We start from the raw sequence: 12,174 nt of genomic DNA, 5'->3' as shown, positions 1-12,174 counted from the left end.
TTTACCCATGAAGCCATCTGGTTTTAGGTTTTCTTTGTTGGGAGGTTTTTGATTACTAATTCAATCTCCTTACTTATTATTGGTCTGTTCAGATTTTCTATTTCTTCATGATTCAGACATGGTAGGTTATATTTTTTTGAATGGTTAAATATATACATTTCTTGTTTTTCTAGGTTGTCAAATTTGTAGGCATATAGTTGTTCCTAGTAGTGTCTTATTATCCTTGTATTTCTGTGGTATCAGTTGTCAAGTCTCCTTTTTCATTTATAATTTTGAGTACTTTCTCCTTTCTTCTTGATAAATCTGATTTGTCAATTTTGTTTATCTTTTCAAAAGATAAGATTATTATCTGTTTTATCTTTTCTATTGTTTTTCTATTCTCTATTTAACATATTTCTGCTCTAATCTTTGTCATCTCTTACCTTCTGCTAACTTTGGGCTTAGTTTGTTCTTTTTCTAGTTCCTTGAGGTGTAAAGTTAGGTTGTTCGGGATCTCTCTTTTTTCTTAATGTAGATATTTATTGCCATAAACTTCTCTCTTAGCACAACTTTTGCTGCATCCCATCAGTTTTGGTATATTTCCATTTTCATTTGCTTCAATATATTTTTTTATTTCCCTTTTGATTTAATCTCCAACCCATTGGTTGTTCAGGAGTGTGTTGTTTGATTTCCACTTATTTGTGAATTTTCCAGTTTTCCTCTTGTTACTGATTTATAGCTTCATACCACTGTGGTTGGAAAAGGTACTTTCAATCTTTTAAAATTTACTGAGACTTATTTTGTAACCTAACATATGGTCTATTCTGGAGAATGTTCCATGTGTGCTTGAGAAGAATGTATATTCTGCTGCTGTTAGATGGAATGTTCTGTATATGTCTGTTAGGTCCCTTTGACCTAACAGGGTATTTGTAGGCAGCATATAGTTGGGTCTTATTTTCTTATCAATTCAGTCACTGTATGCCTTTTCATTGGAGAATTCAGTCTATTGGAGAATTGAATCTGTTTACATCTGAAGTAATTAAAAGGCATAAAGTGACTGAATAGATAAGAAAATAAGACCCAACTATATGCTGCCTACAAGATACTCACTTCCACTCAAAGACACACACAGGCTCAAAGTGAACCAGTGGAAAAAGTTATTCCATGCAAACAAATGAAAACCAAAAGAGAGCAGATTTACATTTATATATACATATATATAGAGAGAGAGCTCACTATATTGGGCAAAATAGACTAAGTCAAAAACTGTAACAAGACAAGGTCATTATATAATAATAAAGGGGTCAATTCATCAAGAGACTATAATCATCGTAAGTATATATGTATACTACATCAGAACACCTAAATAATCAAGCAAATACTTGCTCATTGTTTTCTGTTTTGTAGTTCCTTTCTTGCTGTCTTCCTTTGTGAATTCATCATTTTCCATAATGGTATATACTTTGATTCCCTTCTCTTTATCTTGTGTGTATCTACTATAGATTTTTGTTTTGTGGTTACCCTGAGGCTTACTTGAAAAATCTTAGAGACACAGCAGTTATTTTAACCTCATCACAACTTAACTTCGATCACATACAAAAACTCTACCCTTTTATTACTCCTACACACATTTTATGTTTTTGATGTCACACTTTACATCTTTTTATATTGTGTATCTAACAAATTGTTGCTATAACTATTAATTTTAATACTTTTGTCCTTCAACCTTTATATTAAGAGTTAAGTGGTTAACACACCACCACATTACAGCATCAGAGCATTCTGAATTTGACTACATATTTGCCTTTACCAGTGTGTTGTTTCTTTTCGTATGTTTTCATAGTTAGCATCCTTTCATTTCAGGTTGAAGAAGTCCTTTCAACATTTCTTGTAAGGCAGGTATAGTGGTGAGGAACCACCTCAGCCTTCATTTGCTTGGGAAAGTCTTTATCTCACCTTTATTTCTGAAGGATGACTTTGCTGGGTATAGTACAGTTGACCCTTGAACAACACAAGTTTGAACTGTGCAGATCCACTTATGCATGGATGTTCTTCAATAAATACATACTACAGTACTACATAATCTGTGGAACGGCAGATGAGGGGAGCCGACTGCAAAGTTATACGCAAGTTTTCTACTGCATGGTGTGGGGGGGGTCAGTCCCTCTAACCCCCACGTCATTCAGGGGATCAACTGCATTCTTGGTTGGTGGTCTCTTTCAGCACTTTGAATATATCATTCCATTTTCTCCTAGACTGCGAGGTCTCCGCTGAAAACTCTGCTGATAGTCCTTTCATGAGAGAAATCTTTTTCTCTTTCTGTTTTTAAAATTCTTTGTCTTTGATCTTAGACCATTTTATTATAATGTGTCTTGGAGAAGATCACCTTGGATTTAAATTTTTGGGTGACCTATTAACCTCATGAACTGGAGGTCCAAATCTCTCCCCAGGTTAGGAAAGTTCTTAGCCATTACTGCTTTAAATATGTTTCCTACCCCTTTCTCCCTCTCTTCTCCTTCTGGAACTCCAATGCTACATGGCTGGTTGCCTTAATGGTGTCATAAGACCCATAGGCTTTCATGATTCTTTTTCATTTCTTTTGCATTTTGCTCCTCTGAGCGGTTAATTTCAAATGCTCTGTCTTCAAGCTCACAGATTCTCCTGCTTGGTCTCGTCTGCTGTTGAAGCTCTCTATTAAATTCTTCAGTTCAGTCATTGTATTCTTCAGCTCCAAAATCTGTTCGGTTCTTTTTTGTTTTCTATCTCTGCTGCGCTTCTCATTTTGTTATTGTATTGTTTTCCTGATATAATTAAATTGTTTTTCTATGTTCTCCTATAGCTATCTAAGTATTACTAGAACAATTATTTTGAATTCTTTGTCAGGCAATTCCTGGAACTCCATTTCTTTGCAGCCAGTTGCTAGAAGCTTACTGTACTCCTTTGGCGGAGTCATGTTTCCCTGAGTCTTTGCGATCCCTGTAGCCTTGCACAGGTGTCTGTGCACTGAAGAAGCAGCCATTACTTCCAGATGTTATAGACCAACTTCTATAAGGGAAGACTTTCACGGGCAGGTGGAGGCATGCTGGAGCGTGCTGTGACTCTCTGCCTAGCGGTGCAGGGGCACGTGGTGGCTCGTCAGCTCAGGCCGTTGGGGTGGACGGCACCTACAATCACACGGTCCTTAGCAGGTACTTACTGCAAGGGATCCACTGGGGCTGCCAAGGGCTGTGCGCGTCCTCAGTAGTGCCTCCAGGTCCAGTGGCTAGAGGCCAGGCTGAGCAGCAGTACTGCCAGTGCCAGCGGTATGCTCTCAGCGGTTATGCTATGAGCACAGGGCAGTGAAGGCTAATAATGAGGATCCCAGCAGAGGCACGCAGGCACAGAGCTGGAGGGACCAGCTGCAGGTCAGCATAGTGGTTCCGGCCAGCGACAGAATACGGGATCTGATCCAGGCCCACAACAGCAGGGGGCCCTGACTGTCAGCACGCTCTCCCACGACTGCATGGTCTTCCCTCAGGCATGCGCAGAGCAGTGGAGGGCGGTGACAAGCATCAGACCGGTGGCATGCAAGTGCACAGCTGGAGGAGCTAGCCCTGAGCGCTTGCACAGCAGTGGGGGTCAGCCACGAGGGTCTAGACTGGTGTCTTGCACTTGCATAGCTGTAGAGGCCTGGGCTGGCTGCCGGTGCGATTCCCAGGCTCCAGTAGGGGAGGCTGGGAGACTAGTTGGCAAAACAGGAGGGACTCAGGTGGCTGGTGTCAGCAAACACAAATATCCGTGCGGTGAAAGCCAGTAAAATCTGCAGGGGTTCCGAACCAGCTGGGGTCACCTGCAGAGCAGGTCACAGGGAACTGCAGTTGCTCTTGCCACATGGGCTGGGTGGCCAGCTTTTCTTCCTCGTTCCTAGCTGTCTCTATACATCTTGGCTTTGCCGGTCTCTGGGTGGGAGAAACTGAGGCGGGACCTTTGTGTGGTGCCCTAAAAGACTGGTGAATCTGGTCACTCATCCCACTATTCTTTCCCTACAAGGGGAACTCCTTCTAGCTGTAGAGGTCATTCTGGGTACCGAGCAATGCTGGCCTGGGGGATGGGATGATACAGTCAAAATGAAGCTGTTCTTCCTTCTCCACTGTGGTTATTCTCAAGTTTCTTGTTCCACTGTGTTGCTGAAGTTTCTTAAGTGGGCTCCAGAGCTCTCCCAGAGAGCAGTTTTTGTTTGTGAACAGCTGTCTAATTGTTTATATTTGGTGGGGGGAGGGGATGGAGGCTGAGGTCTCCTGCTCTACCATCTTGCTGACGTCACACCCCTAAAATTGTAATTTTCACTACATCTGTCAAAATAGCTTGCAAAATAATTAATTATTGTAATTTAATATCCAGCCTGATCACAAAAAAAGTATTTAAAAAAGCAACTCACTCCCTCATTTAGGGCCACAGATGACCTTGGTGAAGCCAGAGATCCAGAAAACATATATCCTCCCATTTTTCCTTGGTGTGCAACCCAGAAAAACATAGATTTACAGCCCTGGTAGAAAGATACCACTCATGCCAACAAGATATTAACAAAAATCTTTACCAAGCCACCCAAAAAACGCAGTACCATAGACTGCATAACATTACAAACTTTAAGACTACTAGCAACAGTAAAAGTAAAAACAAATTCATTGCTGAATAATGTTAAGTTCAGGCTACATCTTAAGAAAGCATACATAGTCAGGTGTTTGTACAAATTACTTTAAAGTTAACATAAGATGTTAATTTAAAATTTTAGCGTCTTCTTAAAAGCCCAGCTCAGTAGTTCCCAAACTTTAGTGTGCAACAAAAGCGCCTAGAGAGCTTGTTAAAGCACAGACCCCAGGGTCCCACTTGCAGAACTTCTGAGTCAGGAGGTCAAAGGTGGGTCTGAGAACTGCATTTCTAACAAGTTCCCAAGTGAGGCTGATACTGCTCATCTGAGGACCACACTTCGAGAACTAATAGCAAAAGACCATGTATCTCTCACACTGATGAGCATTATGAACCCCGTGTTACAGAATTTAATATTTGTTGACTGAAAATATTCTTTAAAATGTGGCAATGAATAATTCAGAATTCCCTCTATTACACATACATTTTATCTGGCAACAGGTATATTTTCAGAGGGCTAGGAAGAAACATCAACCATGACAGTGATAGTGGGAAGTAATCTGAGCAAGAAAAATGTTACCAAAATGTTTTTAAAATATTTCAATGCTAATAGTTACTATTAAAATTGTAATTCTATTTCTGTACAGCAATGGAGATAATTTTATTTCAAAACTAAGTGTTTTATGACATTGGGACTATATGATTTAAGGAACAACGATGAGGAACTATGGCTACATAGACATAGAGATACACTGTCTGTTATTTCTTCTATCTCTATATGCCAGATACATACACACAGATAGTCCATATCTAAATAAGATGCGTCTTTTTGAATGAAATCATGCCATTTGCAGCAACATGGATGGACCTAGAGATTATCATACTAAACGAAGTAAGTCAGAAAGAGAAAGACAAATACCTTATGATATGTGGAATCTAAAATATACCACAAATGAACATATCTAAGAAACAGACATAGAGGACAGACCTGTGGTTGCCAAGGAGGAGGGTGTGTGGGGGGCGGGATGGACTGGGAGTTTGGGGTTAGCAGGTGCAAACTATTACATATAGGATGGATAAACAGCAAGGTCCTACTGTATAGCACAGGGAACTATATTCAATATCCTGTGATAAACCATAATGGAAAAGAATATGAAAAAGAATATATGTATGTATAACTGAGTGTATCACTTTGCTGTACAGCAGAAATTAACACAACATTGTAAATCAACTATACTTCAATTAAATTTAAAAAAGAAAAAAGATGTAAGTCTTTTTGTACCATACCATCTAATATGTCTGTGAGAAATTATTTTTCTGTGCTTTCCTACAATGCTTTCTTTCGTAGAATTTAAGCAATTAGTTCCAATCTGAACAACAGAAAGGATAAATGCCAATATTTGTGAATATAATAACTAATTTAGAGCCTCTGTTTTCTTTTTTTTTCTTTTAAAACATTCAAAAAAAGGTTCATTATGTATGGATAGAATCATAGAGTTTTCTGAATGGGAAAGGCCCTTAAAGATTCTTTTTTACCACTCATACTTAGGAAGTTATATTGTATTTCATGTCTGGACGTACTACCTATTCAAGCCAAGACCACGATCCAGATATCCTTGTTCCTATTATACAGCCTTTCTAACATAAACTGCTGCATATAAAAGCACACTACAAATAAGCCCAGTTTGCTCTACTTTGTTGACCTTTAATTTTGTTGTTCATTAAGTGGACGGTAGTTTAAGGCATATTCACAAGTTTAGAAATTTTCCTTATTATCCACAGGAAAATATTTTTAGCAAACCAAACATTTAAGCATTTTTGTAAAATAATGGCCTAAACCCTACAGACTTCCTCTGAACAATCTTTGGAAAAATGTATGTGAACAAATATAAAATAGAATATTAATTACTAATAGATTCAAATCAGTATCTTCTCATTCTAGAACCAAAATAATTCTTCACTTACTCATTTGAGTTTGACTTACATATACAGAAACCTTAAGGAAATGAAAATATTATTTCAAGATGTCTTACTTTATAACCAGTTACAAAAATGTCAGAGATCATGCTTCTACTTATTGCTTTACATCATGTACATACTTAAAATTAAAAACACACAATTCTGGAAATTTGTCAGTTTGTTGAACCTCTTAAAAATGTATACAAGCAATGGTGTAGAAACATCTGAATATAATAATGATCCCCCAGTGATCATCTTCACTCTGAAGAATCATCTGGATAATTAAACAACTACTACTGTAAAATTATTTTGGTGCTTTTGAAACTTAAACTATAGAAGCAATTTAATGACTAGTTCTAGCCTTTATAAATGTTTCTTCCCAGAATGATCTAAAATTAGCATCACAACTCAAAACAATGAAGCTCTTTTTGTTCATATATAAGCAAATTCTAGCTAAGGTAATGAAAATGGAACTTCAAAGAACCTTAAGAAAATATAATCCATAGCAGCTTAGATATATCATTTTGCTACTTCTATTCCTTTTAAACAAGATCTATTATAATAAAATGAAAACCCTCATCAATCACCTGATAGAGTAATTCCAAACTTAACCAAACAGGGCTAATGGGTGAGAATTGAATTGAAAACACCTTGACAAAGAAAGCAATTTCTTTTCTTCGCACTCCTCTGAAGCTGTGGGTGATCATGGTAATCGAACCATCAACAGTGAGGGGCCATCTGTCCCAAGGGCCCTTCATGAGCGTTTTTAAAAAATCAACAACAAAAAAAAGGGAAAGAAATGCTGTACCACAGATGTTCAATCTTGATTAATCTATGACAAGGAACTTACAACTGAGAATCAATGTTTTGACGTTTTTCAGATACCAGTCATTAAAAGCCAACACAGAAGTTTTTATTAGAATGCAGGGGATAAAAGTTAGTAGGCTGCTTATAGAAAGATGATCTTCCATACAAAATCTGGAATACCTTTTAGTCAGCAGAGATGTTCATCATATCCTAAAGCAATAGCTTCTACTATAATTCCCTTAAAGAGAAGAAGAGCAGGCAAGAGGCCATGCTTTAAGGTAGCTCTCAGACTAGCATTTTGAGACTGTTGCTCTTTATATATTCTTTCTACGAGTACATGATTAAGTAAAAAGAAGACATGCTTATGTTCTCAGTACTCACTATATTTAACTCTGAATTAGAATAGATTTTCAAGAAATAGCACTGACATGAAAACTCAGAAATGTAAAATTAATTGAGCCTCATAAAGCAGTTGTTTTACTTACAACATTTAAAATAATTTTCATATTACACCAAGAAATAATTTCAAGCACAAGGGCAAACTGGGTCAAAGCTTTTCTTGTTTGATATATAGTTTGAAATACAGTTGACTCCTGGCACTCTTGGATATAACACAAGTTTCAATCACTTGGGAATAAGCCAAAGTTAATAAGTAGAGTATACTATTTAAATGACTCAAAGCTTACTAAAATCAAACTCTGTGTGAGCTTTATGAAGTATAACCACTAAAAACATTTAAAAACTAATTTTAAAATGAAAAATAAAACTATAAAACAAAATATTAAAGAACCAAATAAAACGATGCATCTCAGTTTTTTCAAAATACTTTCAAGCTAGAATCAAATTAAAGGTAAAAGAAATGTAGTTTAAAGCTCAAACACATAAATTCACTAAGAGACTTACTGTAAATGCCATAACTCCTTATCCTATTTATCTTTGTATTGCCAGAGCCTGAGAACGGATTCTGTGACCCCAGAAACATGGCATTCTCAGGCACATGACAGAGGCAAGCATGTTTGCCTCTAGGAGAAACACTCAGCCCAAGTCTTGCCAAAGATGGGTTCGCAATTCAAATTTACTACAGAAAATCTATAAGCCATCAGAAACAACAGAATTAGAACCCCTCCCCCTCAAAGGCTTAAGATATTACAATTATCTGAAACAGCATATATAATAAGGATTTTTTTAATAGTTAAAGAAATAAGGATTCAAAACATGAGCAATGAGATTCTTTTTTTGTAAAAAAAAAAAAAAAAGGCAAATTTTGAAAACAACCAAAACTTTAAGAAATGAAAAAATATATAATCTATGAAATTAAAAGCTCACTAGAAGAAATAAACAGATCATATACAAGTGAAGAGGGAAATAGTGAAATGAATCAGACACAAAAGATATTAAACAGAATGAGGCACAGAGAAACCCTCCAAAATGAGAAATATAAAGAAGGTCAAGAAAAATGGAGACTAGAATGATAATATAAGTCTATTTCAAGTTCTAAAAGATCAGATCTAAGAGAATGGGGTGTACAAAACAAGGGAAGGATGGAGATAACATTAGAAGAAATAATGACTGAGTTTTCCAAAAGCAGTGAAAGACATAAATCTTCGGAATTAGAAATCACAACAAACCCAAGCAACATCTCAAGAAAGACACATCCAGAGACATTATAATGAAGTTACTGAGTACAAAAAGACATACACATCTTTAAAAGCATCCTAGAGGAAAAGAGGTAAACTCTAAATCTCTAAATATATATATATATATATACATATTTACACCTACAGCAGACTTCCCAAAAACAGCAATGGAATCCAGAAGACAGTGGAATAATATATCTGAAACTTCTGAAAAAGTATGCTTGTCCTCTGAGAACTGTATAAACAGGAATGTGGGTAAAATAAAGATATTTTTAGAAAGATAAAACTGGACACTTGCTAAAGAACTTCTAAAGATTGTAGCATCATCAGGAAAAAGGTTAATTCTCCAAAAGAAAAGTATGAAATGCAAGAAATAATATATTTCATGTACCCAGATATATAGGCATATCAATATTTATTGAATCATTGTTTGCAACTAACAAACTCCTGGAAATAATGTACAGGTCCATTAGTATGGAAACAGTTATAGCATTATTATTCTATGAAATACTATATGGCCTTGAATAAGACTAAAGCCTTGAAAAACATATTTGTTCACAGGAAAAAAAATCTCTGAAACACAGTGTTAAATGAAAACAAGGAGGCAAGATGAGGTCAGAGAGATAAGGAGGAGCCAGCAGAACAGGAGGGCCCTATAAGTCATCAAAAGGAACTCGGCTTGCACTCTGAGAAAGGGACACACAAGAGTTTGAGTAGAGAAGTGACAAGCTCTGACGTATTTAACAGGATCACCTGGCTGCTGCCTTGAGTACAAAACGAAAGACGACAAAATAATAGAGCCAGTTGCCAGACTACTGCAATAATCCCGAGAACATAAAATGAACCTCCTGAGAAAAGAACTTATTATATTACTAATATATTACTAATATATATTACTAATAATGGGCATATGTCATTAACCTCTGGGACTGGGATTCAGACATTTACGGACAATTTGTGGTAAAATAGAAGGGGAGGGGGCAGATAAAACTTACGAGATGATCCACCCTCCTGAGACAGAACGCAGTAGGGCCTAAGAATCAAAGGGAAAGTCTCCCAACAGATTACAGTAGACATTTTATGCATCTGACCTGACCCAGTGGCAGGTGAGTACTTTGGGGAGAAGAGAAGAGTGTTTCATAAAATCGAAAGGAGCTCTGCAGAACTCCTTTAACAGAGATGATTAGGGGCCGCCTCCTCGCCCACTTTGCAGAACTGCGACCCAGGCTGTGAGGTGACACTGAAAATGCAACGAGCTGTGATTGACATCATCGCGAGGGGGCGTGGCGGTCCAGGAACCAGGAGCAGCAAGTGAGCCCAGCAGCCCCGGTGAGAGCAGGGGTCATCGCCGCCGGCACCGACCAGCAGCACGAGCAGCTTCCTAGCGGGAGCGCTCCCAAGTCTACAGAAATGACGGCAGTGAGGCGTCGAGAGCAAAGGTAGGAAGCAGGGCAGGTGAGGTCGACAAGCAACTCCTCAGCACCTGTGAGGCACCTCTGAGGGCTCCACAGAAATCCTAAAGAAGAGGGAACACTTCAAGACGGGACAGAGACCTGGAGGGTACTCAGCTAGGGGTTATCAAGCAGTCAACGTCTGAGTCTAAATATCAATGTGACGCCACCCGTACCCTCAAGCTAGAGAGGCCTACGGGCACTGGGACAACACCTGTAAAACGTCCACGGTAAAGATTACGAACCTTGTTAACGAGAAGCGTTAACGATAAGCAGAGTGTGCATAACCTAGATATTATAGCTCAGTTCTCAATTACAAGAGAGGAACTTTTAGGTCTTTCTCGATATACTATAAAAGAACAAATGAAAGGAAGAGATATGTGAATAGACATTTCACTCTGTTCCTAACTGAATTATGCTGTTTTAGTTCTAAAGTCTTCCCTGTTGGTAGCGAGAATTTCTTTGAACTAATAATGGGCATATATCATTAACCTCCGAGGCCAATACTGTGATTGGTAAATATAATACTGATATTGGCAACAAGAAACATTTTGTGGAAGGGGCAGAAAGCTATTAGTCTGAACTTGCTTGCAAATAATTAAGCCCTAGGGTAATTTTCACCCTTTTCCTTGGAACATATAATTATCAAGTTACTGAGGATACATTTAGAAGACTTTGCCGAGTATTTCAAGTAGAAAACAGTGATCTAGTTTGGGGGCCAACTGGGCTGGATTCTACTTCTAAGTAGGCTGCAGGAGCAAACACAAATTCACAAGAATAACTTGTCACGTGAGATGACAGAGAACGTGTGCAGAAGATGTGGTTACTTATCACAGATGGAGATTATCACGCATTGTAGATCACGGGGCTGGAGGGGTCTTAAGGGGACTGTCTTCTCCCTGAAGGTCAGGCTCCTTTTTGCTCCACTAAACAGATGTACTTGTTCACATTCCGCCCACACACGGGGGTCGGCTCGAAATCTCCCAGCCTCCCTCCTGAAGTGTCAAATAAACCTAATGGTTGGAAATTTACATCTTTTTTTCTCTTCCTGAAAAACTGGCCGGGGGGTGGGGGAGAGGGGGAATGGATCATACCCACATATAATTAAAAAAAAAAAACAAAACTCAAAAACGGTTACTGAAACTCTATTTCCCATCACCAAGTATTTCCACTATGCAAAGGTAGTGGTTCTCAACCCTTTCTGCTCATTAGAAATTACCTAAGAAACATCAACCAAAAAAAAAAAAAAAAAACTGACACACACACCCCCGCCTCTTGGCCACATCCCAGACCATAGGAGATGTCTGCGAGTTTTTAGAACTCCACAGGTTATTCTAAGGTGCAGCTTGGGCTGACGATGACTGCCTCAATCTTTCTGTAAAGAAATTTTTTCTCAAGCCTTTTAAAAGTTTTCAGTCTTCTTCAAGTTTCAAATATTGTTTCAGACACTGGACTCAAAAGTAGAACATATAATGCCATATATAAAACATAAGTGCTGTATAGAGTCGTTCATAAGCATCAATAAAGCAAAGTTCTGTATCTCGTGCCCGATTTTTCCAAGGATTTCATTATACCAACACCTTACACTGGTATCTAAAACGGAATCCTATCCATCTCTACTAATAGAACCCAGGCACCAAAGCTTCTTCAAAAAGCTCAGAATCAGCCTTAATATGCCTCCTCCATCCCCTACATCCAATCAACTTCCTAATCGT

At 38.1% G+C, this 12,174-nt stretch overlaps 1 protein-coding gene across 6 annotated transcripts in view; it reads right to left on the bottom strand.

Moving 5' to 3' along the window:
- Positions 1 to 12,174, bottom strand: part of DENND1B (DENN domain containing 1B) — a gene marked incomplete at its 3' end in the record, with an annotated part of 254,407 nt that overhangs the window by 197,095 nt on the left and 45,138 nt on the right. The gene's annotated exons all lie outside the window — the stretch shown is intronic.

Source organism: Balaenoptera borealis (genome assembly GCF_965194805.1).
Source record: "Balaenoptera borealis genome assembly, chromosome: 1".
Classification (NCBI taxonomy): Eukaryota; Metazoa; Chordata; class Mammalia; order Artiodactyla; family Balaenopteridae; genus Balaenoptera; species Balaenoptera borealis.
The sequence above is the reverse complement of the archived record's forward strand: the minus strand, read 5'-3'. Positions and strand labels throughout refer to the sequence as shown.